Source organism: Arvicanthis niloticus, chromosome 18 (assembly GCF_011762505.2).
Source record: "Arvicanthis niloticus isolate mArvNil1 chromosome 18, mArvNil1.pat.X, whole genome shotgun sequence".
In the NCBI taxonomy this organism is placed as follows: Eukaryota; Metazoa; Chordata; class Mammalia; order Rodentia; family Muridae; genus Arvicanthis; species Arvicanthis niloticus.
Window position 1 is genome coordinate 10,179,493 of NC_047675.1, and position 27,102 is coordinate 10,206,594.

The 27,102-nt window shown below is 40.0% G+C and overlaps 1 pseudogene; it reads left to right on the plus strand.

Moving 5' to 3' along the window:
- Positions 1-22,597: 22,597 nt before the first annotated feature.
- LOC117723451 (glyceraldehyde-3-phosphate dehydrogenase pseudogene) lies at positions 22,598-23,443 on the plus strand (annotated as a pseudogene).
- The last annotated feature ends 3,659 nt before the right edge of the window (positions 23,444-27,102 follow it).

The following is a 27,102-nucleotide window of genomic DNA, read 5'->3' on the forward strand; positions in this document are numbered from 1 at the left end:
TAATAACTTGACCAAAAAATAATTATATATTAATTTCAGAATCAAGTATAGATCATTCCTTCATCTACAAATAAAACCCATAAGAGGACTGGGAATGCCTATCTTAATAATTGTAAACTTCTAAAAACATGCTAGAGATATGAGAGAGATGCTTTTATATTATCAACAAATAATACTTCTAGAACTCTTGGAAGTTCAAATAACTGCATGTAGCCTGGACTATAACCTCCATGTTAGATTTAGATTTCCACATGAACACACTCTTCTTACACAGCTACTCTTTAGTTTCTCATTCTAAGATTTTGCTATGTATATGTGAATGTATAAACAAGGGGTAGGGAGATGGCTCAGTGGACAAATTGCCTGCAATGCTTGTATGAGGACCTGAGTTAGGATTTACAACACCCACATAAAAGCCTGGTGTCATGGCACATGTGTGCAATACCTGGACTGGGAGATCAGAGAAGAGCACATCCTGGGGGCTCCAGCCAGCTGAGCAAAACAGTGCAGTGAAGGTTCTCTGCAAATATCCTATCTGAAAACCTAAGATGGAGAGCCAACAGAGGAAAATACTCAGTTGACGTCTAGCCTTCAAATATACAAGCACAGATGCCCTTCCTCCACACAACACACATACACACAAGCACATGCACATTCACACATGTGTGCACTCATATGTGTATACACCCATGCACACATGCATTCAAAAAGCATGCAGATAAAAGAATGAAATAGGCACAAGCCAATCAAACAGTGCATGTTTGTTCCTGACCACCAAGGCCCACAGGAGAAGGCAAACTAGATTTGTGCACAAATAGACTGCTTCCCTCTGCTTGGGTTTTCTTCTTTGCTTACTCAGATAGGGAAATGTAATAATGTTACATCCTGACTTTGGGGATATAAAGAGAAACTTGAAATTCCATTTAATAAGCACTGTAAATAATACATTTTCCTTGCTACCCTCTATGGCTAGTTTAGAGATCTGAATTTTGATTAAAGAAAGAAGGAAATGGAAAGATTATACAAAGAAACAAAATGAGAAAAATGAGAAGAGAGAGAGATGCACTTTGTCCCCAATCAATGGTGGCATGAGAGACAAATGTTGCATGGGAGCACAGAGAGAACCATTTCTCCACATGGATTCATCTGTGTGTTCACCTCGCCATTCATTTTAAAGTGATGTATGGCCCAACACGGTATAGTGTACAACGTTTCTCTGATTGATGCATTACACACATTACAGCAATGATAACCCCTGTGTATGTCTCTCTTTTCTATGGAACAAGTTTTGGGGGTTGTTGTGGTTTTGCATAGAAGTTGCCAGGAAATGAAGATTATAAATCAAACTGTAAGGGGTGTGTGTGTGTGTGTGTGTGTGTGTGTGTGTGTGTGTGTGTGTGTGTGAATTCACAGGCACACTTGCGCATGTGGAGGCAGAGATCAGTCTGACTTTGATTCCTCAAGAACCATCTGTTTGGTTAAATGGGGTCCCGCATCGCTCCATCACAGGGTTCCAGCCACTCAGGGAGGCAGAACGCTGGAGTTTTGACTGCACTTATCAACTGCATTTACCCTATGTTAGGGGGACACCATTCGGGGCGGGGCGGTGGGGAAGCACAGTCTGAGGTCCTGCAGGGAGGCTGGGGCATCTGGTTCGCAGGCTCTTGGGCACCCAGGTGCTGCTGGGAGCCGGCAGAATAGCTGAGAACGTAGTGGGGGCCCAGAAGCTGGATGTGGCCTGGGGCCGATGGGGAAAAGGAGAGAGCAGCTCCAGCTGGGTCTGGTGGGGATGAGTCCTTCACTTGGTCAGCAGGCAGCTGGCTTGGCTTGGCTTGGCTTGGTGGTCATGGCTGGGAGCACAGAGAGGCCTAGTACGGGAGACTAGACGGAGGCTCTGTAGGTGAAGGCCTTCTCCCCATGGCGGATCCCGGTTTAAAAAAAAAAAGGCAATCTATGACTTTAACCCATTTACTGTCATGGTGGAAAGTGGAGATGAGTAAAAACCGTGCCCCAGTTTCTCAGGGCAGGCCTGAAGTTAAAAAGCTTTTGCAGGGAGGAGTGTCTGGGAAGGGAAGTGTAATTGGCTAAGCCCTTCAGGCCTTTAGGTACCTCATTAAAATGGAGTTCTGTCTTGCTTGAGCTTATGTGACCACAGGTCGTGTCCCCTACCTGTAGAGGGACTTGGGGCATTGCCCTTAGGTGAACTGATGGGCACAAATCTATGAAAGGTTGCGGCCTCATGTCAGGAGCCTAGTGTCCAGGAACCAGGCAAAACACCTGCCACCCCTCAGGGTCACCAGGGTTTCTAGCCTTAGCTCAACCAGGAACCCAGACTGTCTTTCATGGTCCTACAGCCACCCAGAATTTTTTTTTTTTTTTTTTTTTTTTTTTTTTTTTTTTTTTAGCTGTAAGCTCTCACTGGGACCCAGAACTCATCAATTCTGCTAGATCTTCTCATCATTGAACCCCAGGACCCACTTGTCTCTACCTCCCCAGCCCCATGATTACAGGCATGGGCATGAGCCGTCATGTCCAGTATCCAAGGTGTTCATGCTTTCTAAGAAACCGTTTCACACCCTTTGTCTCCTCAGATCATGTGAGCATTGTTTGCTATGTCATTATATACTGCAAATTTTCCTTTCCTCAGCTCCTACAGGAATTTTAGTTTAAAGACACACAAAGAGTCTGTTGTTCACCTATAGACATTACCCTTCTAAGTGTTAGTGAGTATATAACAATTCCATCTCACGGTGAGAAATTAATCATAAGTAAATAATTTACTCCATTCTACCGTTCAGAATGGGGAACAGGTAGACATCAATCATTTGTTGAGAAATGGGTACTTATTGCCTATTGTTTGCACAGTACCATTCTAATGATGCAGAACATGATATCTAATAAGACATAATCCTAGCCTTTGGAGAATTTATAATGTAATTGGAAAGGAAATTAAACAAATGAATCAATGTAATCCATGAAATAGGGTAGCAATACAATTTTAAGAATTATCACCCTTAATACAGAAGGGAGATCCTGCTGCGATCAGCGCCTTTGCAGTGTATACTGTGTGGGCAGAGGCAACGCTTGCTAATACAACATTGAACAGTTTTATAGACTAGGCCACAGGTGGGGATGCTTCTTCAGAGGGAAGAAAGAACAACAAAGATAGGGTGGTTGGAGGAAAGGACCAGGAGAAAGAAAGATCAGGCAGGCAGTTAAATGCTCTGAGGAGAATGAAGCAAGTGGAGATAAAGAGACGCTTGTTGAAGATGGCTATGTTGTTCCTAGACTCTGAGAATGGTGACAGGGCCCAGAAGACCAGTGTTCTAACAACCATGATACAAATTGCTGGAACCATGTGGCTGGTGGAAATAGCCAGGTCTTTAGTTCTTATCAAAATCTCATTCTTCCTATCAAGGCCTGGATTTACCCAAGGTTTCAGAAAGATGAGTATTTTTATGTATAAGATTTGCATTTTAGAATATAGAAAATCTTCAAACACATCAAAACCAAGCATCAAAATATGTGCTATCTAGAATATCTTATGCAAAACGAGCAGATGAAGCTAAGCTTCTCATGAAAGTGTCCAGTGTTGCTGTGCTACAGCAGAAAGCTACAAATGAGGCATCCAGAGATGTCCAAGATCCATCATTTCCATTTCTTAAAATCGATGATTTTAAAAGAAGGCATGAAGCCAATTTGTGTCCTTTTTTTATTTCACGTCAGACTTGCAAGAAAATAGTTTCAGTGTGTGGCACGAGCAGCTTTTATGAATAGTAGCTGCTAATGACAAAATGGGTCATTGGACAGTGATTTATTAAATATATAGCTCCAAATGTCTCATAAGTAATGACCATGGGAAAACAAATAAATCCTCAGTTTTATCAGAAGTTTTGACCAAGTAGCAACATATCTCTTGAGAAGGACTTTTGTGTACAGTTGAATCCAGTTATCTTCTATAGAGCACCACAGAAGAAACAAGGCAGGGAGTGACTCTGTGTGTGTGTGTATGTGTGTATGTGTGTGTGTGTGTGTGTGTGGTGTGTGGTGTGTGTGGTGTGTGTGTGTGTATATGTGTGTGTCCATATGTGTGTGCATGTGTGTGCACATGTGTGTGTGACTACCTTAAAATACTCCAAAGTGACAAATTTTGCTTATACACTATCACAGCATCCATCCCTTTGAAAAGACATTTCTCTTTTAGCTAATTATAGTCCACAGACTGAGTAGGTTCTAGAGGAACTTAATAACTGAGCCATCAGCTGTTAAATTCTTTTATCTTTAATCTGTTCAATGACTCTACAGGGCTGGGTGAGGTATATTAGCACTATTCAAATTCCACAGCTCTGGCAAAGTCTCTCTTTCTGTTTATTACTTTATTAGAGCCTGTTTCTCCTGCACTTAATTTACATGGCTATTATCTATTAAGCGTCTGTTGCATGCCTGGCACTGTCCTGAGCCTAAACAGGAATTAGCTTACTTGATCCTCACATCTTTTATCATTAGCACAGCTTTAGAAAAAAGAGTTTGCAGCTATAAAAATTGAGAAATCTCAAGGCAGGTTGACTCCAGAGATTCCCCTTTCACTGGGCCATGTTGGCTTATTTATACTTAAGATTATTGATCAACACTTATGAATTAGGGCATACTATGTATGGTTGCAACATTTCTGTTCAACTTCACCTTTTGTTTTGTGGTCAATAGGTAACTATTCCACTTGTTAGGCCCACTGTCAGGGGTTCTTCTCAAAATATGTCATCTAGTTTTGAATCAGACTAATTGGCAAGTTGGTGGGAGCAGAGGAGTGGGAAGTTGGTGGAAGCAGGGGAGTTGGCGGTTGGTAGAAAAGGAGAGAAGACGAAGAAGACCTTGACCTAGGAAACCGCAAGTTGTTAAGAGCTCTCATAGCGGGGGAATAGTGTAGTTTAATGGTAAATCTGCCCAATCTAGGCATGCAGCATTCATTTGATATTTATTGACTTGTGTCTTTATTCTATGGACTCCCCATGGGCAAGAGATTTACTGCAACATTGACATATAAAAGAACATATTTAAACATCAGTGTACAGTTAAGAAGCTGTTGATCTTAAAGAGTGTTCCTCTTTTTGTTACTAATGCTATCTCTTCTGATATAACAACAAAATTGATAGAATAACCTACATTTTCTCAAAGGTCTATATAGTAAAAACAAAACTGTAATCATTTTGTGGAATTATATTTATTGTATAATATACAATATAATATAATTTATATATGTTATTTTCATATATTGCATATTATTACACAAATATATGTAATCTCCAACACCTTGACGACCATCTTGCTGTTATCTAGGCTGTTGCTAAGCCTTTCTATGCAAGAGACATTTTATTAGGTATATTGCTTTCCAAACACATCTTTCATGGATAAAAAACTAATTCTCTACAGACTCTGTACATCTTTTACCTTGTTCATGTCAGTCTCTCTAATGAGGCCAAGGTGGCAGAAGAAAGAGAATTCTCTTAAGATCACTAAAGAAAAGAAGGAAATAAGTAGCTTGAGAAATAACCACCTATTGTTGAACAAAGGGACTTAAAAGCCAGAATCTTTAAAGGAATTGAGTTTTGCTTATCAGGGTCTTCCTGTTAAAGTTAAAATAAAATAATTTTATTTCTTCCCATGTCTTAAAGAATAAAATGTGAAAGAGAGACCATTTAATGAGACTTCTGTTGTTATCCAGATTTGTCATCCAAAAGGTTCATCTTAATCATTCTTTCACCTGTGAAATTAAGATAATGATTTATACCTTAGAACTGGTTATGGTAGCAAACTTACTCAATCCTGGCACTTGGAAGTGGGGATTCGAGGATTTGGATTTTGGAACCAGCTGAGTTTATCTAAGATCCTATCTCAAAACAACAGCAAGCTAATTAATTAGTTTAAAAGGCTGTTACAAAGAGTAAATGAAATTCCTTATAATAAGAATGTATGGTAGAGGCTAGTACCTATATAAGTGATTGGGAACATAAATTGTCTCTTATCCATAAATGATAACTCCACCCATTTGGCAATTATGCCTAACACTTAACATGCATTTGTAACTATAAAAAAAAAAATCATATCTAAATCCAGTTGTCCAGAGGACAAAATGTTACTAGTAATGGGCAAAACAGAAATAGTCGTTAATAATTATATAGCAACAAGTGGAAAGAAGAAATTTGAAAGGTTAGTTTACCTCTTGTTTAATAACAAAAAATAAACAATTAAAAATAAAATAAAACAAAAGCTTGAAAGAGCCGTTCTTGAAATGGAAACTTTCGATAAAAATTTCATCATCTCTTAATAAGTAACAAATACAAATTAATGCACATGAATTCCAAATGTAATCCTAGGCATAAGCCCTAACAAAGCTGTAATATCTGAACTTGCTTCCTAGTGAAACTTATTTTTAAAGAACACATTTTTTTCTTTTTCTCATCACTCACCCATTGCTATTTACAGTTGCTATGAAGCTGTTTAGGAAATACCCCTCGAGAATGCTGAAACACAGTGCATATATTCTTAAGACAAGAGTACCTTCGTCCAAATGGCTGCTTGGTTGTATTTTTCTAAATGAATCTACTTCGTTGGTTGCTATACTTGACATTTCTTCTCAAGTCCCTTTAAACAAATTAGAAATTAATGCAGATTAACTTCACAATGAATTCACTTTTCTAAGAAGTCTCATTTAAGTGTTGAAATTATTCTTTTAGTCCCATTTTCAATATAGGCAGAATGACAAAGGTCCATGTTAGACCATTGGAACATCCACAGAAATCCCACTCAAGAAAGCTGCCTCCTTCATGACTTTGAAGACTTCCTTGGTCAACTCTATACATAACAGGGTAAGCATTTTTTTGTTTGCTTTCTCAAACAAAGCAATTATTTGTTGCTTTGCTGGTTTTGTTTTCTTCTTTATTATTTCCATTTTATTCTTCTAAAAAGAATTTGTAGCATTTCTAACCTAGAACCAGAAAATTAGAATAATGTCTCTGAAATTTTCAGATGCTTTTTCCCAAGTTCACAGAACCTCTTGGACTAATCAAACTTCGGGATAAAGTTTTTTTTAAAAAATAACAAATTCCAGCATAAGGCAACCTATAGTTACATGTTGAAATGACTTATCGTTCATCAGTATGTTGTTTAATCTCCATGAGTTTATGTAATTTCTACATTATTTTGCTGTTTGATTTTGAAGCTTATTGGATGTGGTCAGATAAGATACATGGAGTTATATAGACTTGTATTTTTCAAAATCTACTTTAGTAAGTGTACTTAAATGTTTTAAGCTCCCTTCTAGCCTACCACCCTCCAGAGGTAATGTAAAGGAAAGATTAATAGGACAAAGGAGGATGTGGACCTGTTTAAAAACAGTATTTTGGAGTAAGCCCAGTCTGTATTGTCAGGATATCAGCAGCTTAGTTCACATGAATGAGCAGTGGTATCTCCAGCTACAAGCAAACATCATTCACAAATCAGCAATGATAGTTTGATGCAGAAGAAGCCCCAAGGCTCTGCCAATCAACTTGAGTCCACAGAAGTGGCAAGAAGCCACCAGATGAACCTAACAGATAGGTACATAATATTCTACCCAAACACCAAAAGTTCTTTGGTGTCTTTCTCTATATAGAGTCATGACAAATCATGATCAGCAAAGAAGGCAAGGAAAAACAATGCCACAGCATCATCAGTAAATACCAGTATCAGCAAAACACAATAAAGACCAGCAAAGAGTGACAAGGTGAACCAATACCATACAGCATAGTCCACTGGCTACTGGGTTATATTTGTACCCTTTCCAGACATCACATGTTTTTTTTCAAAGTATACTGTAGCAAAATATCACATGTTCTTTTTCCAGACAGCTTCCAGAAAACCACTAGGTGTCTGTTCTCAGCAAAAGATCCTCCCTTGTGTCTGCTTCAGCAAAAACATCTTCTCATAAGAGTTTCCAGAAAAATATCACATGACACATCTGAGTCACCAAAGAAACCAGAAATTTCCACTTCAGAATTATTTTTAATTTTCTGTATGTTTTTGCTATTTGTTCCAATATTGGCTCTGCTTTAGAGAAATGTCCATGAGCTTTTGAGTAGATGTATCTTCTTTGATGTTTAGGTAGAATATTATGTAGCTATCTGTTAGATTCTTTTGATGTACAATGTCCTTTAACTCTAATATAGCTGATTGGGTTTTGTTCGGATGACCTGCCTATTGGAGAAAATGGAGCCCTGAAATCACTTTCTGTTGCTGAGTTGGGATTCATCTATATCTTGAAGCCCAATAGTATACTGTTTATGAAATGGGATGATCCAGACTTAGGTACTGGCTCAGATATATTTATGACCTAATGTTGTCCTACTTATTTGTCTCCTTGACAATAATATAGCACCCTCCTTATCTCTTCTGATTAAGAAGAGATAATTTGGCTTGAAATTTTCTTTTCTTCAGATATTGGGATAGTGACACCTACTTGTTTCCTGGGCCTATTTGCTGGATTTGTATTTTCCATTTCTTGCTTCTGTGGGGATGCCTACACTTGAAGATCTGATGAGCTTCTTGTAGACAACAAAATGATGTGGTTTGTTTCTCAGAGAAAAGAAAAAGTAAAATGAAAGAAAGAATCAAAAAAGTCCAGGTTAAAAAAAATTGAGGGTTCTGAGAGGAGTGGGCTGGTTTACTCAAAAGGGAGGGAGATACAGATCTAGCTAAATAGTTTCATCCCAGCACCAAGCAGCCAAGGCAGACAGGAAGGAAGAAGTCAAAGCTCATCTGGTTAATAGAACACCCATTGAATATATCAACAAAAGAAATGATGAGATCAGTGGAAGAGGAAAGTGAACTGAGGTTCCTCAGGTAAGAAGTCAGAGGAACAGCTTGTCCCATCATTCTGCTCAGATGAGTTTGATCAGGCTCTGCTGAGATTTGTAATCATGATCATTCTTTCTGCCATTTCACATTCCATAGCTTTTATACTCATCCCTTACTTTATGTTCTGGAGTTTGAAGTGCATCTCAATCTCACTGAAGGAATGAAATGAAATAGACCTACGTAGCGTATCCCCTTTCTAATAGGCCATTATGTCAGAGGGATGTAGAGTGAAGGGACCAGTCCAGCTGAGCTTTGTATATCAACATGTTGTAAACTAGGCCATTTTCAAATGATGGAGATTTAGTTCTCAAGGTTCTTCGGCTGAAGTTTTTAACACCAAGAGGCACTCCAAATATAGTACGTACATATCTCTATACATGTTGAAGTGAGAAAGTTGTTTCCAAATTAAGAATTATGCATAGAATAGAGATTCTCATCACAAAAGAGAGAAATAGGAATATATAAGAAATGCTGGGTCCCAGAAAAATCCAAAACAGCAAGGTAAACTTTTAATAAACAATTGATTTGTTCAATGCTTTGGCCTCCAGGCTCTTGAGGAGAGATTCCTGTCCCAAGTCCTTTCACTCTCTTGCTTCCTCTGATGGATTGCTCCACTTCTATGACTTCAAAAAGAGGTCAACTAGTCTACTAAAAGCAAAGCAATAGTTCCAACTCTTGTTGCCAAGGAGACAGACTTTATGGTCTCTGCGTCCCTTCAGGTTATTCTTCTCCCATCTTGAGCAAAACCACATGTTCACATCTAAATAGAACTATAATTGCCTCATGGAAAACCAGAGTAACACAGCCTTCTTGCACTTCTTTCTGCCACATTTTCTTTCAGTTAATGCTACCAGCTTGGCTTGCTGTTGCAGCTGACAAGTCTTTAGGTTACACCCAAGCGAACGTCATTATCAAATAATCACTTGTCCATATTCTTAGAGTTTCCTCAAGGTTGTTTTATGCCATATAAAATGACACTGACCTTTTCTCTATTTTTCTTGTTGACTTTGAAGAGACTGCTTTTGCTCCATAGGTGTTGAGTGCATGAGCTGGCTGATGAAAAGCAAAAGTCTTAATGGTGGGGCAATGATAAAAGAATTCTAACGAAATACGACACTGCTCTCTTTAAAGTTGAAAACTAAGCTATGTATGGCAGCTCAGGCCTGTATTCTCAAAATTCAGAAGGTTGGGACAAGCTTAATGGAAGTTTAAGCTACACGGGATGATTCCAATCCAGCCTGAGCTACAGTGTGAGATTATAATAAACAAACAAACAAAAAGTAGAAAATGTAGATCCTGATCAAATAATGGTGAGTAATCAAAAATATCGAGAAATTAGAAAATGCAGAAAATAGACTCTCTTGGAGTTTCTAAAAAGTAAGATAGCTCTGATAACTTGGTTTTGGGCTCAATGAAACCTACATTGGATTTCTGATAGAGTAACCTCATTCATTGCCTGACTCAAAGCTGACAATTAATAAATGCTCAAATGGGTAAATATAGTATCTAGGAAAAGTGAGAGTGACTTAGGGCAAAGAAGAATATAGTCTATCTGTCACTCAATTATAACAAATGTCAAACTTTTGTTATCACAACTAGTCTCAATGTGCAAAGCTTGCACATTGGTTAGTGTGCTAGTTAGATTTTCATTGCTGTGGCAGAAAAACATGATCAAACCCCTTCAGAAAAAAATAGATTTATTTTGGCTTATGGTTTCAGAGATTTCAGTCAATCGTGGTAGGGAAAACAAAACAGAGCAAAGCAGCTCACATCAGGGTGACCAAAAAAAAAAGAGAGAGGTGGAAGGACAGACAGACATTTGTGCTAGTGGGCTTTCTCTGTTTTTCTCTCTCTTATTTTGTCCAAAGCCATATCTCACATTCAGTTAATTCTCTCTGAAAGCACCTCACAGACACATAAAAGATGAGCTTTCACAATCTCTGGGTTTGCCTCAGTCTAATGAAGCTGACAATGAAGACTAGCCATTGCAACTGGGTATGAACAGGGCACTGACTATCTTTATGGTAATAGATGAGATAACTTCACTAGATTTGCATATCCTGAACCTTGATACCTGAATTTTTATTAAGACTTCTTTATCTACAGAAGTAGCCTTTCCATCGTTGGCTACAATAGTCTCTCCTTGTCTGAAGGAGCACTGTCCTCTCCTCTCCTGGTGCAGTTTTTGTCCCTAAAAGTGCTTATCCTACTCAAAACTTACTTTTACCGCTCTGGGTTCTGAAGTCACATTTTAACAAATTCCTCCCACCCCCCAAATTTAAAGTATGACTCAACAGATTTCAATGCATAACCAAAACATTTATGATTTGGCCTATTTCTAATGGCAGAATTCATGGGATGTCCGTGGGGCTGTGTCTTGTGAGTGATGTGCCACTGGATTGTAGGGTCAAAGATGAAGGCACATAAAAATGCATGGAACTGCAGTGATTAATGTAAACTCACTAGGAAAAGATTTCAGATTCACTTGCTCAATCTTCACAGAAGACAGATGGTTCTTAGTCAATGACCAGCTTATCATAAACATTATCGAATAATTGCTGCTCCTGCTTCAGTGGAGTTTCACTGCAGGACTAAGCCAGCTTGTTCTCTGGAACCTGCTGTGCAACTATTGATCTGCCAACGATGATTGTTTTTCTGCACCTGTTAGTGAAGGCCATCAGGGGTAATTCGTTTTTGGCTGGCATGGCCAGCAATACATACTGTCTATCCTATCTCTGCATTGTGTCGATGCTCACTATACCATCATCCGTTCTTCAGGGAACCTGCTTACTGCACATTCCAAGGGAATCATGCTGATCCATTACATTAATGAAATTTCACTGATTGGATCTGATAAGCAGGAGATAGCAACTAATCTGCAAGCATTACTAAAACACTTGAATGCCAGAGGGTAGGCAATAAATCCTAAAAGAACTCGAGTGTGCCACTTCAGAGAAATCTTTCCCATGGTGAAGAATAAATTGCTTCATATGGCTTCTCCTAACAGTAAGATAAAGATATCATATATATTGTATCTAGTTAAAGAAGCAACATGTACCTCATTTATGCATGTTATTCCAACCCTTCCTGGGGAAGCTCTAAGTTCCCAGTTAGTTTATATGATATGCATACTCACAATACTCGAAACATTAGTGGCAGGTAAGGCTTCCACTTAGAGCCCTTTACAAACTCTTAAAGTGAACCATAATACAGAATTTTAGTGTTTAGAGCATCTGTCATTCTCCATGGAAAACAATTCTCTTCTAAAGCAATAAACATTAGGTTGTTATTGGGTTTTACCCATGCCCTTTGACCAGGTCACAATATGATCTGTACTGCTAACCATGAACTAGGTCATTGTTTGACCAACCAAGATTCAAAGTCTACAACTCCATCAGAAAAGGAAAATATGATGTACATGGAACTGGGTTGCAGTATGTCCATGATGGACAAGTTATGTTGGCCTATTGCTATATCCCCTGTTTATATTCCACTGCACACATACTAATATGAAGTCTACACCCATGAAATATATGGACTTCTTCTGACTGATTAAATTTAAAAGCTCAAGTTTTGTTCAACAATAGTTTTGTGCTATATCCAACTGTTACTGAAAGGGAACTCTCACAGCCCCGTGGCCTCATTCTGGATCAGCTCCATGAGAACTGAGGTGAAGGTAAAGCCATTAGGTAGGCAGAACTTGGAGCAATAGACTTGGTCATTTTCCATAAAAATAGGAACTCACAGCTGTTTGACTAATATTTTGTCTGAAAGTTCAGAGCTTTAGAAGGACAGTTGGAAAACTGAACAGCAGAGTATCTCAGAAGTACATGAGAAGGTGTGAAAGGGCAGAGGCAGGTCAAGGCAGTAGTGTCTCATGTGATCCTCACAAGGTAAGAGCCTTCTCCAAAGACTTTTGCTTCAACAATTAGGTGGTTTGATGATCTCTGGGAGCATCAGTATTTTTCCACCCATGGTCCCTTCTGTCTTTCTCCAGTGGGCTCATGAATAGCTACTACCTGCGACATCAGGTTGGAGATTATATATCCAAACTCAACCTCAGGCACTTCCATCCACTCAAGGCAGAAATTGGCACAACGACAAACTTCCTATTTGCAGAGTGGAATTTAGTAACTGACTACTAGAAACCCACTTTTGGCAAATACATTGAGCCCCTAGTCCCATAGGTGATCACGTGGTTCACAAAAAATCATAAACATCATGACTCTCTGGCCATAACCATTGAATATATTTGGCCTATTATATCTCAAAGCTAATGCTTGCTAAAGAAAAATTCTAAGAAATCAATCAAAGCAGCAAGACACCTGAAATTTGAGACTTGTTTGTATACTTTGAGTTTGGGGCTGGAACATTTCTGGTTTGAGGTAAGGAAAATTCCTTCTTCACTGTTGATGTTTCTTTATATGGTTCTCCATAGATATATGGGGAGGAATACACTGTTATCACAACCTTTCTGGACATCCAGTGGAAACTTTTAATTTTTATTCCATATAGGAAATATCTTTTATTCACAAAAAAAAAATGACAGTAAGGAAAGGCATTATACAGAAAATAGTTCTGATCTAGGCTTGTAAAGTCCCATTCTGTGGACAGGTGAGAAAATTCTTTTTCATCTCTCCGGCAAAGATATAAACTGGGTCTCAATTTCCCAGGCAAGATAAAAAAAAAAAAAAAAAAAAAAACGTGCACACAGAGGGAAACAATCAAACTCAATAGCAGGCAAGAGCATCGGGAAGGAAAAGAAGCATAGGATATTGCAGAGAAGCATTCAGCCCTTGAGCCTTGAAACCACAAAACAAATGTTGAGGCAAAATCTAGAGAGAAATCCCAATTGTTTCCTTGTGGGGTCATCAACTCTCCTGCCATAGTATCTCACCTGCTATTACAGTTTTACACCCGTGGCAGTTAACAGTCGCTTTTCTTCCAAAAGGTGCATGTCATTGCTGTTGCCTTTAAGATATTGAGTATTTCTAGTCTCTCTCTCTCTCTCTCTCTCTCTCTCTCTCTCTCTCTCTTTCTGTGTGTGTGTGTGTGTGTGTGTGTCTGTCTGTCTGTCTCTCTCTCTCTTTGTGTGGGTGTGGGTGTGTAGTGTGTGTGTGTGTGTATTGTGTCTGTGAACATTCATGTGCGTGAGAGTAAGTGTATGTGTGACAGTGTGTGTTTGTGTGAGAGAGAATGTGTGGGTGTGTGAGAAAGTATGTGTGTGACAGAGAGTATGTGTATGAAAGAGAAAGTGTGTATGTATTAGTGTGTATGACAGAGCATGTGAATCTGTGTATGTGTGTGTAGAAAATCCATGTCCCTAATGATCATCTTCCCTGTGGTTATAAGCATGTTGGAACAGAATACAATTTGCTCTTGGATCTTTGGACAACAGTCAGTTGAGTAACACTTCCATGCCTCACTGCATGTTACAAATCACCTTTCCAGTATGTAAGAGGAGTGGATAAGCTGAGTGTAGTAAGGCACACCATGATCCTAGCCGGAAGCAGGAGACAAAGAGACAGATGCATTGTGAGTCTGAGGCATTTGGGACACCATAGACATACTGTGCCTTAAAATCCAGAAACTAAACATAAGAAGCCCAACTAAAGACTGGCAGCCAGTAGCTATTCTTTTGCTTAAAGCTGGTGATCATTTTCTGCCAGAAAAGCAGGCCTTCTTCAGATTGAAGATTATGTTCAATAGGAATAAGTGGTTGTCTGTGGCATGTTACCAATTTTTATCTAGTCCTTCATGCTGATAAACACCACATATTTGTGAAAGGACTAAGTAGAATTATACAAGTATGGTATTTTTAAATGATCTCAAGTTCTCCCCCTTCCTGTGTCCATGGCATTGTAGTGTGGCACTTTCAGTGGATGATGTCCTTGTGAAATGATACTTCCAATTCTCTGCATGGAAGTGGGTTTTCTGTCTACCCTTTGTGACTGAGATAACCTTGTGTCTAGCTTTGGCCAATGGGGGTCCATAGTGAATATGAATCAGAGATTCATGTGTGACTCTTACCCCCAGGTTTTACTTAGTGTTCTCAAAGCACTTCTGCTGCCTAGTAAATACTACATTCCAGCCTTCATGGGGACAGCATCAATCCATATATGAGCACTGAGGTCTCAGACATGTAATATAATCTAGCCAAGAGTATCTGAAACTGGCTCTGGTTACCAAGAATGCCCGCAAACCCATTCAAATTCTCAAATCCAAGAAACATAAAGTAAATTTTAAATTTTTTAAAAAATTGTAGATGTTTGTAGTATTGTGTGTAAAGATTGCTTGTACATGTATGTGCGAGTTGTACACATGTACATTCAGACGTATGTGCATGTGTAGTAGGAAGGTAGAAGGTTAATGTCAGATTTCTCCCTTAACTGTTTTCTACCTGTTTTGAGATGGGTTCTTTTACTGAACTTAAGTTTATCCATTCATCTAGACTGGCTGGCCAGGGTGTTTCTGGGGATCTGTCTGTCCCCAGTGACTCACCACTGGGATTTCAGACTCATGCTGCCACCCTGGCATGATAAGACAAGTATGGCACTTCACCACTGACCCATCTCTCACAGTTTAAGACTCTAAGCTTTGTGGAAGCTCAAAAAAAAACGTAGAAATAACTTACTAATAATGCTAATAACTGGTTATTTCCAGTAAAATAAGACCAATGACTAATATTTCAGTCACTGTAAAAATGTAATACCTTCAGAACTAAATTCACAGTGCAGGGTACTCCAATACAGAGAGATGATTGACTACTTACTACCTTTATGAAGTTTGTATTGGTGATAATCTACTAACCTATTAAGACAAATACTCCATAGAATCACCTTCTAAATAGAAAAGTTTATTTTGTCACTCAATTTTAGGGTTGTTAATTTGTGGCCAGTTGCTTTTAGACCTGTAGTGGGGCAGTTCATCGTGACAGGAAGAATAGCAGAGAGCAAGGTCTCTCAGCTAATGTTAAGAATGATTGAAAATAGGGCCAAACGGGGCTGGGACTCCATCATCTCCATCATGGACAGGCCTCCAGTGATGGAAGGACCTGCCACTGGACCCTGTTACCACCCAGTAGTGTCACCTGATGACTAAGTTTTCACACTTAAATGTCTCAGAGATATTTGAAATACAATCTCAAGCATGGCCTTTGAAATCATACAGAGCTGCTGGTCAACTCCAGAGTCTACTTACCTACTTTGAGCTAAGCATGCCACTTCTACTTCAAGGGTTTGATTCTTCATCTATGAAGTGATAAAGAGATCATGATAAATGGTATATAGGTACATAGGATACTACACACCTCATTGAAATAGCCCATGGGTTGGATAAAATTATAGAGAGTGTCATTTTATGGTATATGATACATAACAAGCAATTACATTATAGCTGTCACTGCACAGACATAACAAAATTGAGGAGCCAGGGAAGACATAATATACATTCTAATGTGTTCATTTTAAAGTGACACACCTATGCCATGCATCCTACTCTCACTGCAAAGCATTAAGGTCTTCTGTTCTTTGGAGCACATTATACTTTGATGGTCATTTTCAAGTGGCCTTCATTGAGCAAGGGTACAGCATCATTGACTCTCTGTTCTATTCTACTCTCTTCCCCTTCTACGCCACAGAAACCTAGCAAGTTCACGCCACTCAAAGTCCTCAGCCATGTAATAAGGCTAAGTTACAACCCTGTAGCTAGATGTCCTCCCTCTACTCTGAGAGCCTACCGATTTCTGTCCCCATTGCAAATGTCTAATCCTTCACCTGAAAGGGAGACAGTTTATTTATTCTGAGACCTCTTTGTTGATATCTTTCAAGTGTTTCTAGAGTATCGTTTAGATATTGAATGCATTCAGTGTCAGCTGCTGGAAGCATGTCCTGAAGAGAAGGTGGCCCCTGTCTGCAGGTCTGTCTCATTTTTTGATGGGATCCCTTAACTATGGTCTCTGTGTCCCTGTGTGTTAAGATTTAAGTCATAAAAGCACATTTGAAAGAGTTGCACAGTAGAATGACTCACAACTGGATTGTTTTAAGTACAAAGCTATCTAGGGAAATAGCTCAGCCACTGAAGGTTAGGCTCACAACCAAAAATTAAAAGAAAGGGTGATTTTTGCTTTTGTGTGGCTTTATTTCATTATAACAAATACATTTTACAAAGGAATTCTCCATTGAATATAGAGTTTGTCTTAGCAATTTCTTCTGTGAAAAACACACAGGCAAAAATAACTTCCATATGGTTTTCTCACTTTTTAAAATATATTGAAGTACACATCTATTTAAATAGAATCAAAGGAGTATGTATGCACATACAATAAATCCTTAACTGTCACACATGTCCTTTCTTGTCTAGAATTACTGTAACTTACTACACAGAACATAGACCTGCATTTCATCAAGAGAAAGGCTGATGAAGAAGAAGGAAGTGCAAGAGAAAGGCAGAGCAGAAGGATACTAAAGTAGAGGCATGCAACATCTTCCACCATCCTGGAGAATTTCATCTTGGTATCTGCATGACTGTATATTAGGATACATCAATGAGAAAAGCTAGGCTCAGATCTTTATCAGTTCTTCTGTCACAGAATCTGTGTTTACAAGGCTGATGTTTGTCTTGTTCTGTTTTGTTTTGTTGGGCCAGCTCTGCAACCAGCTAGGATGTTCTGTTCCATAGTGTATTATGAATCAAAGCATCAGTCTGCTTCTCACAAACATGCACTGCTTCAAAGCCAGCCCAAACCTATGACAGAAATGTGGACCCTCAAGAGAGTTCCTATGAACATGAACATTTTCATGGAAGTTGCAGTTCATTGGTACATATTATAAGGCATTAAATGAGTTCACAGGGCTCTCTGTGCACATTAGTTTTGAGTACAGAGGTTAAAACCCTAAGACAATGAAAGGGATTTTCAAAATCTGCAGCAGGAAGCTTAAAGAATGAATAGATAAAAGGATAGCTGGCAGGTTCCAAGGAGGTAATAGCGCAGAGAATAGGCAAAGGGTGAGTGGAGATAGTTTATAACTCTATTAACTGCATGCTAGAGCTTGTATCTGGAGTGTCCTCTAAAGGCTTATGTACTGAAGGCGTGGTCCCCACTCTGTGGCTCTGTGGGAAGAAGGTAGAGTCATTAAGAAATGGCGCTCAGTGGGAGAAAGTTAAGTCACTAGGAACACCCTTGAAGGGGTGTGTGGTGTTCCGACCACAGCTTTCTTCTCTCTTGGTCTTTCTCCAAGCTGCATCAAGATGAGCAGCTTCTCCCAGTTAAACATTTCTTCCACGAGTTACTGTCATGACACAGGGCCCAAAGCAGCAGAGCCTACTGGTCAGGAGTTTGAAATAAATAAACTGCGAGCCAATATAAGTTCCCTCATTATAAGCTGTTTGTCATGGGTACTTTATCATGACATGTAGTCTTAATTAACATTTAATAGATGACAGGTATCCTGATATATGGTGTTTTTCTGGTGTCTTAAGACACTGCTGTGATAACCCTTTCACAGCAGCAATTGTAAAAGCCGGAGTGTCTACTCCTGTGTCCTAACCAAGACTTGCTTGGCTATCTCTCTCTGGAATGGTGTCTGCACTCTCTAGCTACTGTCACATCTGTATGTAGTCACCAGGTTTGGGAAAGATTGAGAATGACATACAAATGACACAATCTGTATATCAAGATCATCTTAGTCATGTATTATGATGCTGCATTATAATTTCAGCTACTTAGGAGGCTGAGGCAGAACAATGGTAAGTTCAAGGCTAACTTGAGCAAGTTAGTATTAGGACCCAATTCCTCCCAAAATGGCAGGACCACTGACAATGTCATGGATGACAGTCTGGGCTCAACTCAGGTTGGACTCTGACCCAGTAAATACTCAGCAATACTGAGAAAATATTTAAGGTGGTTTTCTATTTGACAGGAAAAGCCATTACTTTCTTTCCTGGCCTTACAACCACCTACTTCCTATTAATTATTCAAACAACCCTCTATCAGATCAAAGCCACACACTAGTTCCCAGGGTGTTCCTGCTAATTTTCCTTCTTCCTGCCACAAATTAGCCCCTTTATAGCTGGCTAGATTCTCCCACTATTTTTCTTTTTTTTCTGCCCACAACAGGTAACCATGGAAGTTTTGAACGTCACAAAATGAACCCTTCTTTATACCCATGGAGGGGTCTAGCTTGGAGATTTTACTGCATCCTCACTTACAGTTAGCAAGACCCTTTTCTTAATTTCAGAATGGCCTGGGGTGTAGCTTAGCTGTAGAATGTCTACCTGAAGGGCACAAGACTGGGGTGCCCTATCCAGTATCACACACAAAATCAACAGACCATTTACCAACTCAAAAGTTTAGAGAATGTGAGGGGCGGAAAGAGTTTCTAGTAAGGAATATGAAATCAGAAGAGTGGGGTATGGCTCTGGGCTATTCAAAGTCAGAAGTGAACAGTCTATGAATGGGTAATGCAAACAGGACAAGGGGTGAGTGATGCCATGGGTGAAGCCATGTGTCAGGTCTTCATGGACAAGGTAAAGAAAGGATCCTGATGCAAAGGCTGCCGGCATATGGTGAGCAGGGCATCTACAGCATATGCAGCCAGCGCTCAATTTTAGATTCTCATCAGAAAGAGAGCAGCTGCCCCACAGAGAGGGGAAATTGGATAATACACACGCAGAGCAATTATAAAATAAAAATATAAAAGATAACTGGAGTCATCTTCCTTAAGATGCGACAAACACATCACAAATGCAAAGGGGACGCAATTGCTATTGAATTCTGTGGTGTGGAGAGGGAAGGGGGAGTGTTGTGAGTATATAATGTATAGCACAGGTAGGTAAGAAACAGCTGAAGCTGTAGGCCAACAGTAGAGGACTTGCCTGATCATGCTTCTGAGAATATCCATCAAAGTACATGAGATTAGCAGGGCGTTGCCAAGTATCTCTGAGGCTTAGGAGCTGAAATCCACTGGACTAATTGACCGGGGACAGGTATTACCTGAAATTCTGAGGTTCACTTGAACATCTCCAACCTCGTACTGTAGCGATGTGAAGAAACCTGACAGATTTTCAAGAAACCATGTAGTAGTCAACATAGAGATACAGGAATAGAAGTCTTCTCTAAGATAACTACCATGTAAATTTCTTCTTTTTCATTAATCAATTTATTTAATTTACTTTACATCCCAATTGCAGCTTCCCCTCCCTGAAGTGGAAGTTTCTGGTTGTGTCATGCGATGTAGACTCATGTGGTGTTTTGCCGAGGCAAGACCCGTGGGAGAAAATGTGATGGTTGCAGAGAGTGTAAGTGGTCTTAATAGACAGTGATGGGGATGGGGGATGCTTACATAGCTATCTGTACATCTCTTTACTGGTCTCGGGTCTTTGCTGATCTTCACTTCGTTGAGAGAGGCATGGCAGTAAACTCCTGGCATTTCAAATGGTCCAGGTTACTCCAGCTGACTCGTGCTGCTTTGGCAGCAGCCTGGCAGTTTCTACTGGATTGTGCTGCATTGCTGACTCATGTTTGGTGGTACTTTTAAACTGGACTGTTTATTTCCTGACACTACTAAACTAGACTGCTGGTATCCTGACAAATGGAGATGAAAATTACCCCTTATCTTTCTTCCCCCCACACCCCCTTCCTTTCCTCCTCAGCGAAGAAGAGGCCTCCCATGGATATCAACCTGCCTTGGCATATCCAGTTGCAGTAGAACCTGGCACATGCATCTTCTCATATGTGGTTAAACAAGGCAGTCCAATTGGGGAAAAGGGATCCAAGGGCAAGCAATAGAGTCAGAGACACCCCTGCTCCAGTGGTTAAGAGCCCACATGAAGACTAAGCCACACATCTGAGATATATATGTATACACACACACACACACACACACACATACACATACATATATGGCTTAGGTCCAGCCCATGGATGCTCTTTGGTTTTAATTTCTTCATTTTGACACAGAAAATATTAAACTTCAGGGAAAGATTATCTAACATCTTCATTTTACAAGTAAACAAGAATCAACTTCTTACTTTCAAAGAGTGTTTAAAGTTTTAATTGAGACACGGTCTTTGAACAGAGTCTACAGCATGATCATTCACTATGTGGATACACAATGTCATGATCTCAGTTCTTGCCAAGTCAGAATGAACTCATGTCAGAGAATCCAGCCCATGGAGACTTCCTACGATGACAAGGGCTTTGCTCTAGCATGTTTGTATGCTATTAAAAATTGGTTTTATCTTTCCTTTTGCTATCCTTCAATATAGCAGATTTGCTATTACTCTGTGATCAATTTATTTCCTTATATGTTTTGCAAATGCTTACCTGGTTACTCCTTTTATTTTTATGGAGAATACTTCATTAGATCCTGAATTTCAAACTTAAAAACATTTTTATTTGTGGAATTAGGAGAATTTGATGCAGATAATGCAGTAAATGGTAGATAAAAAATATTCTTTTGATAAAAATACAATTTTGATGTTGCCATTACTTACTTGCTTTAAATAATATTTCCTTTTTCTTTTTACTTGTTCACTCTTACTTAATTGTTAAAACTTAAAAAATATATATATCACTGAGACTAGAGGTAGATCAGTCAATTAAGTGCCTGCCTTGTAATCATGAGGACATGAGTCTGGATTCCCTGTACCCATGTAAGAAGCCAGATGCAGTGACATCCATCATGTCTAATCTTAGTTGGGGAGGACAAGAGAATCCAGAATGCTCGCCAAGATCTTGCTTCACAAACTAACGTACAGAACACTAGAAGAAGATGACAACCATCAACCTCGGGGCTCCACATCTACATACATGAGCACATGCACATGCATGTGCGTGCACACACACAAACAGGTACAGATACATATCTCATAAAATATGAAAACCTTAGAAATCAGATAGTCTACTGAAATTGTCACTACTTTTCCTCTTTCCCTAAGTTTGTTAACTAAGAGGGAATTATCATAAGTAAGGCAATATTGGAAAGCTGAATGTTTCCTTGGTGAAAAGCAATTGAAATTATTTTCATCTGTAAGCTGAACATTTTTCCCAATAATAAGTGTGTATAAGGAATGCTGATCAGATGCAGGAATTACTAATTGCCAACATCACAACGGGCCTAAGTAGTGAGTGGAGCCTTCTAAACACATGTACCCACAGCTTTTATACCACAACTCCAGAGGCAGGGCAGCTGGAATTCTCTCTATCACAATAAGATGGTGCTAGTTACAGCAATTTACAGTACGTTTCACTCAAAGTAGAAGAGATGAGTTCAAACTTTCCCGACACAAAGAGATGATACATTTATAAGGAGAAGAGAATGCAAATTACCCTGCTGTAGTCATTTAATCACAGTTTGGACAAGAACTTAATTATCACAGTGTACCTCATAAATATGAGCAATTACTCTTATTTAATAAATCTCTTAATTAAAAATAAAATTAATTCAAAAATACCTCCACATGCTGTCTCTCATCAAACCAATAACTTCCTAGGTGGCTTATATCCAAGATTCTATTCTCCACTCTCAGCCAGAAGAATCCTTTTAAAATGTGAGGTACAGTCAGCTCTCTACTGCATGTTCCAGGGACAGATACATCTTCTTCTGTGGTACCAGCCTCATCCCTTAGATGTGGTGATGAAGGTCATAGTGAACATATTTGGGCATGTGGTTAAAAGGACTGCCAGCTCATCTGACAATGTGAATTTTTTGCCATCTATGACCCCTTCAGTGACCTTAACTACATGGTCTACATGGTCCAGCAAGTACAACAGCATGGTCAAGCTGAGAGTGGGAAGCTTGTCATTAACAGTAAGGTCATCACCATCTTCCAGGAATGAGCAAGTGGAGTTATGCTGATACTGAGTGTGTTGTGGTATCTTCACCACCATGGAGAAGGCCAGAGCCCACTAGAAGGGTGAGGACAAAGGTGTTATTGTCTTCACCCTTTCTGCTAATGCTTCCATGTTTCTAATGTGTGTGAACCATGACAAGTATGACAACTCATTCAACATTGTCACAATGCTTCCTGCACCAACTGCTTATCCCCAAGCCAAGGTCATCCATGACAACTTTGGCTTTGTGGAAGGACTTGTGACCACAGTCTATGCCATCATTGCTATCCAGAAGACTGTGAATGGTCCCTCTAGAAAGCTGTGGTGTGATGGTCATGAGGCTGCCCAGAACATCATCCCTGCATCTACTGGTGCTGCCAACGCTGTGGGCAAGGTCATCTTAAAGCTGAATGGGAAGCTCACTGGCACAGTCTTCCACCTTCCTGTCCCCAACTTGTCTATTGTATATCTTATATGCCACTTGGAGAAGTATGATGTCATCAAGAAGGTGGTGAAGCAAGCATCAGAGGGCCCACAAAAGAGTATCCTGGCCTGCACTGAGGACCAGGTTGTCTCCTGCAACTTTACCACCCTTCAACCTTTGAGGTTGTGGCTGGAATTGCACTCAATGACAATTTCATCATCTCCTGGTATGACAGTGAACATGGCTACAGCAACAGGGCGGTGGACCACATGGCCTACATGGCTTCCAAGAAGTAAGACTCCCTGAATCACCCATACTAGCAAAAACATGAGAGCAACAGAAGCCCTGGACTGGGAGGAATCCCTGTCCAAATTCAGTCCCTGATACTGAGCATCTTTTTCACAGTTTTCATTCATTCATATATATATGAATAATATATATAATTTCTTTAAAATACATTTCAGATTTTATCCCTTCACCTCATTCCCCCCACCGCCCAGGAACCTCCTATCCCGCCCCCCTCCTGCTTCCACAAGGGTGTGCCCCACCTACCCCCCTCCCCCCTCCCCACCCTCGAATTCCTCCCCACTCGGTGTTCAGCCTTCATGGGATCAGGGATCTCCTCTCCCACCTATGCCCCACAAGGCCATTCTCCCCTAAGTATACAGCTGAAGTCATGGGTGCCTCCCTTTGTGCTCCCAGGCTGGTGATTTAGACCCTAAAGAGCTCTGGTTGGCTGGCACTGTTGCTCTCCTCTTGGGGCCACCAACCCTTTCAGCTCCTTCAGTCCTCTAACTTCTTCATTGGGAACCCTTGATCAGATCAATGGGTAGCTTCGAGCATCTGCCTCTGGATATGTCAGACTCTGGCAGACCTTCAAGGAGACAGCTGCATCAGGCTCCTGTCTGCATGCAGTTCCTGACATCTATATTGGCTTCTATCTTTGGTGACTGCACATGGGATGGATATCAAGGTAGAGTAATCTCCCGATGGCCCCTCCTTGACTTTCTGTCCCACACTTTGTCACCTTATTTGCTCTCTTGAGCATTCTGTCACTCCTTCCAAGAAGGACCGAGGCATGCACACTTGGTCTTCCTTCTTCATGAGCTTCATGTGGTCTGTGGGTTGAGTATTCGCTATTTCAAGCTTTTGGGCTAACATCCGCTTATCAGTGAGTAAATACCATGTGTGTTCTTTTGTGATTGGGTTACCTCACTCAGGATGATATTTTCTAGTTCCACCCATTTACCTAAGAATTTCTTGAATTCATTATTTTTAATAGCAGAGTAGTATTCCATTGTGTAAATGTACCACATTTTTTGCATCCATTCCTCTGTTGAAGGACATCTGGGTTCTTTCCAGCTTCTGGCTATTATAAATAAGGCTACTATGAACATAGAGGAGCATATGTCCTTGTTATATGTTGGAGCATCTTCTGGGTATATGCCCAGGAGTGGTATAGCTGGGTCCTCAGGTAGTGCTATGTCCAATTTTCTGAGGAACCTCCAGACTGATTTCTAGAGTGGTTGTACCAACTTGCAATCCCACCAACAATGGAGGAGTGTTCCTCTTTCTCCACATCCTCACCAGCATCTACCATCACTTGAATTTTTTATCTTAGCCATTCTGACTGGTGTGAGGTGGATACCAAATTGTTATAGTAGTGTGTCACAATGTGTCTCTCAGTATACCCCTATGTCTACACATCTTCACTTGCAAATGTCCATTGCAATGATCTGTCAGTCTTGCTTGAAGTTTCTGACTTCTGTGACACTCAATATTAGATCCTCACTAAAATTCCTCCCCATTATCCTGTTGTTGCCCTGTGTCATGAAGATCTTGAAGTTTTGGATTGGCAGAATTGGCCCTTTCACATACCCAACAGTTTACCGATGAACTAGATTGCAGATGGGCCAACTCAAAGCCCTAGATCTGACTCTTGGTGGGAGCTGAGCTGGTCAGCCTGACAATGGCTCTCCCTTATCAGCACCACCTGGACAATCTCTCCAGCAGTGCTAGGCCACCCAATGCACCATAGGCAAAAAGCAGGGTCCACTCTCCCACTCATTTTCCTTGAGAGCCCAACTCACCTGCACCTACAACTTTAGAATCAGTTCTACTGTGCTGCCTAGTCAAGGCATGGGACCCACTCTCCCAAGTCTACAGCCAGTGAGGGGCTGGGCCAGCTTGTTCACCCACAGTTACAATTGCTGGGCTGGCTCACTTGCACCTTCCACATCAGGGCCATCTCCAATGTGTCGCCTGGGCAAGGCACAGAGCTCATTCTCTGGAGAACTACAGCCAGTGAGGAATAACTCTCCCACTTTCATGAATTTGGGGCCAGCTCTCCCAACTACCATAAGTGGGGACATCACCCCCATGCCCACATTGGAAGAGTATTTTGGTTGCAATAATTGACATTGAAAGACATCTTAATTGTTGGCAGGTCCATGTGCCAACAGACACCCTGAGCTACATAAAATGAAGAAACCAAGCTAAGCACGTGGCTTCATGCACTGTTGTCAACCTCTTGTCTGTAGACACCATATGATCAGTAACCTCAAGCTCCAGCTGCTGAGACTTCCCTGAAGTAATGGGTTCTAAAGAAGATCAGCAGAAATGAATCTTTTCCCCTTTTAAGTTGCTTTTGTAAGGGTATTTTATCACAGCCACAGGAAAAGAAAGTAAGATGCCTTCAAATGCAACAAAACACTAGATTTATAAGAGTAAATTTTAAATCTCTCTTTTCTGAATCATGATTTGTATCTCTTACAGCAAAGACACATGATGAAAATAATTATAAGGACTAATATCTGATTGAACTATGTCCTCAGTATGAAAATGACACCCTGGGAATCTATTGTAACAAATATCAAAGACTTCATTTTTTATGTACACATAAAAATTAATTCAACCATCCATAGAATTTTTTATCCAACACTGAAACAGGTGTTATGAACAGGTCTGAACTGGAATCCTGATCTGGGAAATAATCTAAACACACCAGAAAGCTAGAGAGAGATTATACTACACATTGTTTTGTTTCTTTGGTTTGCATTTTTGTTTGTTTTATTTTTGATGTTGTTGTTTGGTGTGTGTGTGTGTGTGTGTGTGTGTGTGTGTGTGTGTGTGTGTGTGTTTGACAGAAAATATGTAGGGGCACAGCACAAGAAAAATAGTAGCCCAGACACAGTTTGGATTTTTAAGAAGAGCAGATTCCATGAAGAGGAAAGTCCTTCCACCAAAACATTGGGTCATAAAGTTAGACCTGGATTCTGCAGTGTCAAAATCCCATGTTCCCTGCATTCCAGTCGCTGAGATTCTTAGAGTATGAGCTTTGTCTCCTGTACTCTGAGAAAGGTCATGTGAACACCTGTATTCATATAATAGTTATGAGGCTTAATATAATGTAAGCTGTCTTTGAGTCAGAGTGTAGAGGACACATGGTACACAAAACTTACAGGCTCCTGCTCACAGAACTAATGAAGTTAACACTGGTCTCTTAATTTTATTTGCCTTTTCATTTTCTCCACATTACGGAAAAGAAAATTAGATCAAAATTAATGTTTAGGCTCAGGAGACGTTGGACTTCATGCTTACTCTCTTTATTACTCCAAATGTAATTAAGTATGTAGACTTCAATAAATGTACCTTCTGCCATGCACGTGTCAATTTCAACAGTAATGAGTTCACATCCATTATAATTTATTTTAGCCAGATAATTAATACAGCACTTGTTTATTTCTTCGATCATGAAAAAGAATGAGTGTTTGCTTACTCGCTTGTTTGCTTGGTGATGATTCAATGGTATTTTGTGTGCAGCTAAATTGCAGTGTAAAATAAGGCACAGGCTGAACAAGGGCTTCAAATCATCCCTCATCGATCCTCTACTTAGAACTAAGAGCAGAGAACATTCCTGAAAATGGTCCAGGCACATTCATCTTTATTCTAAGCT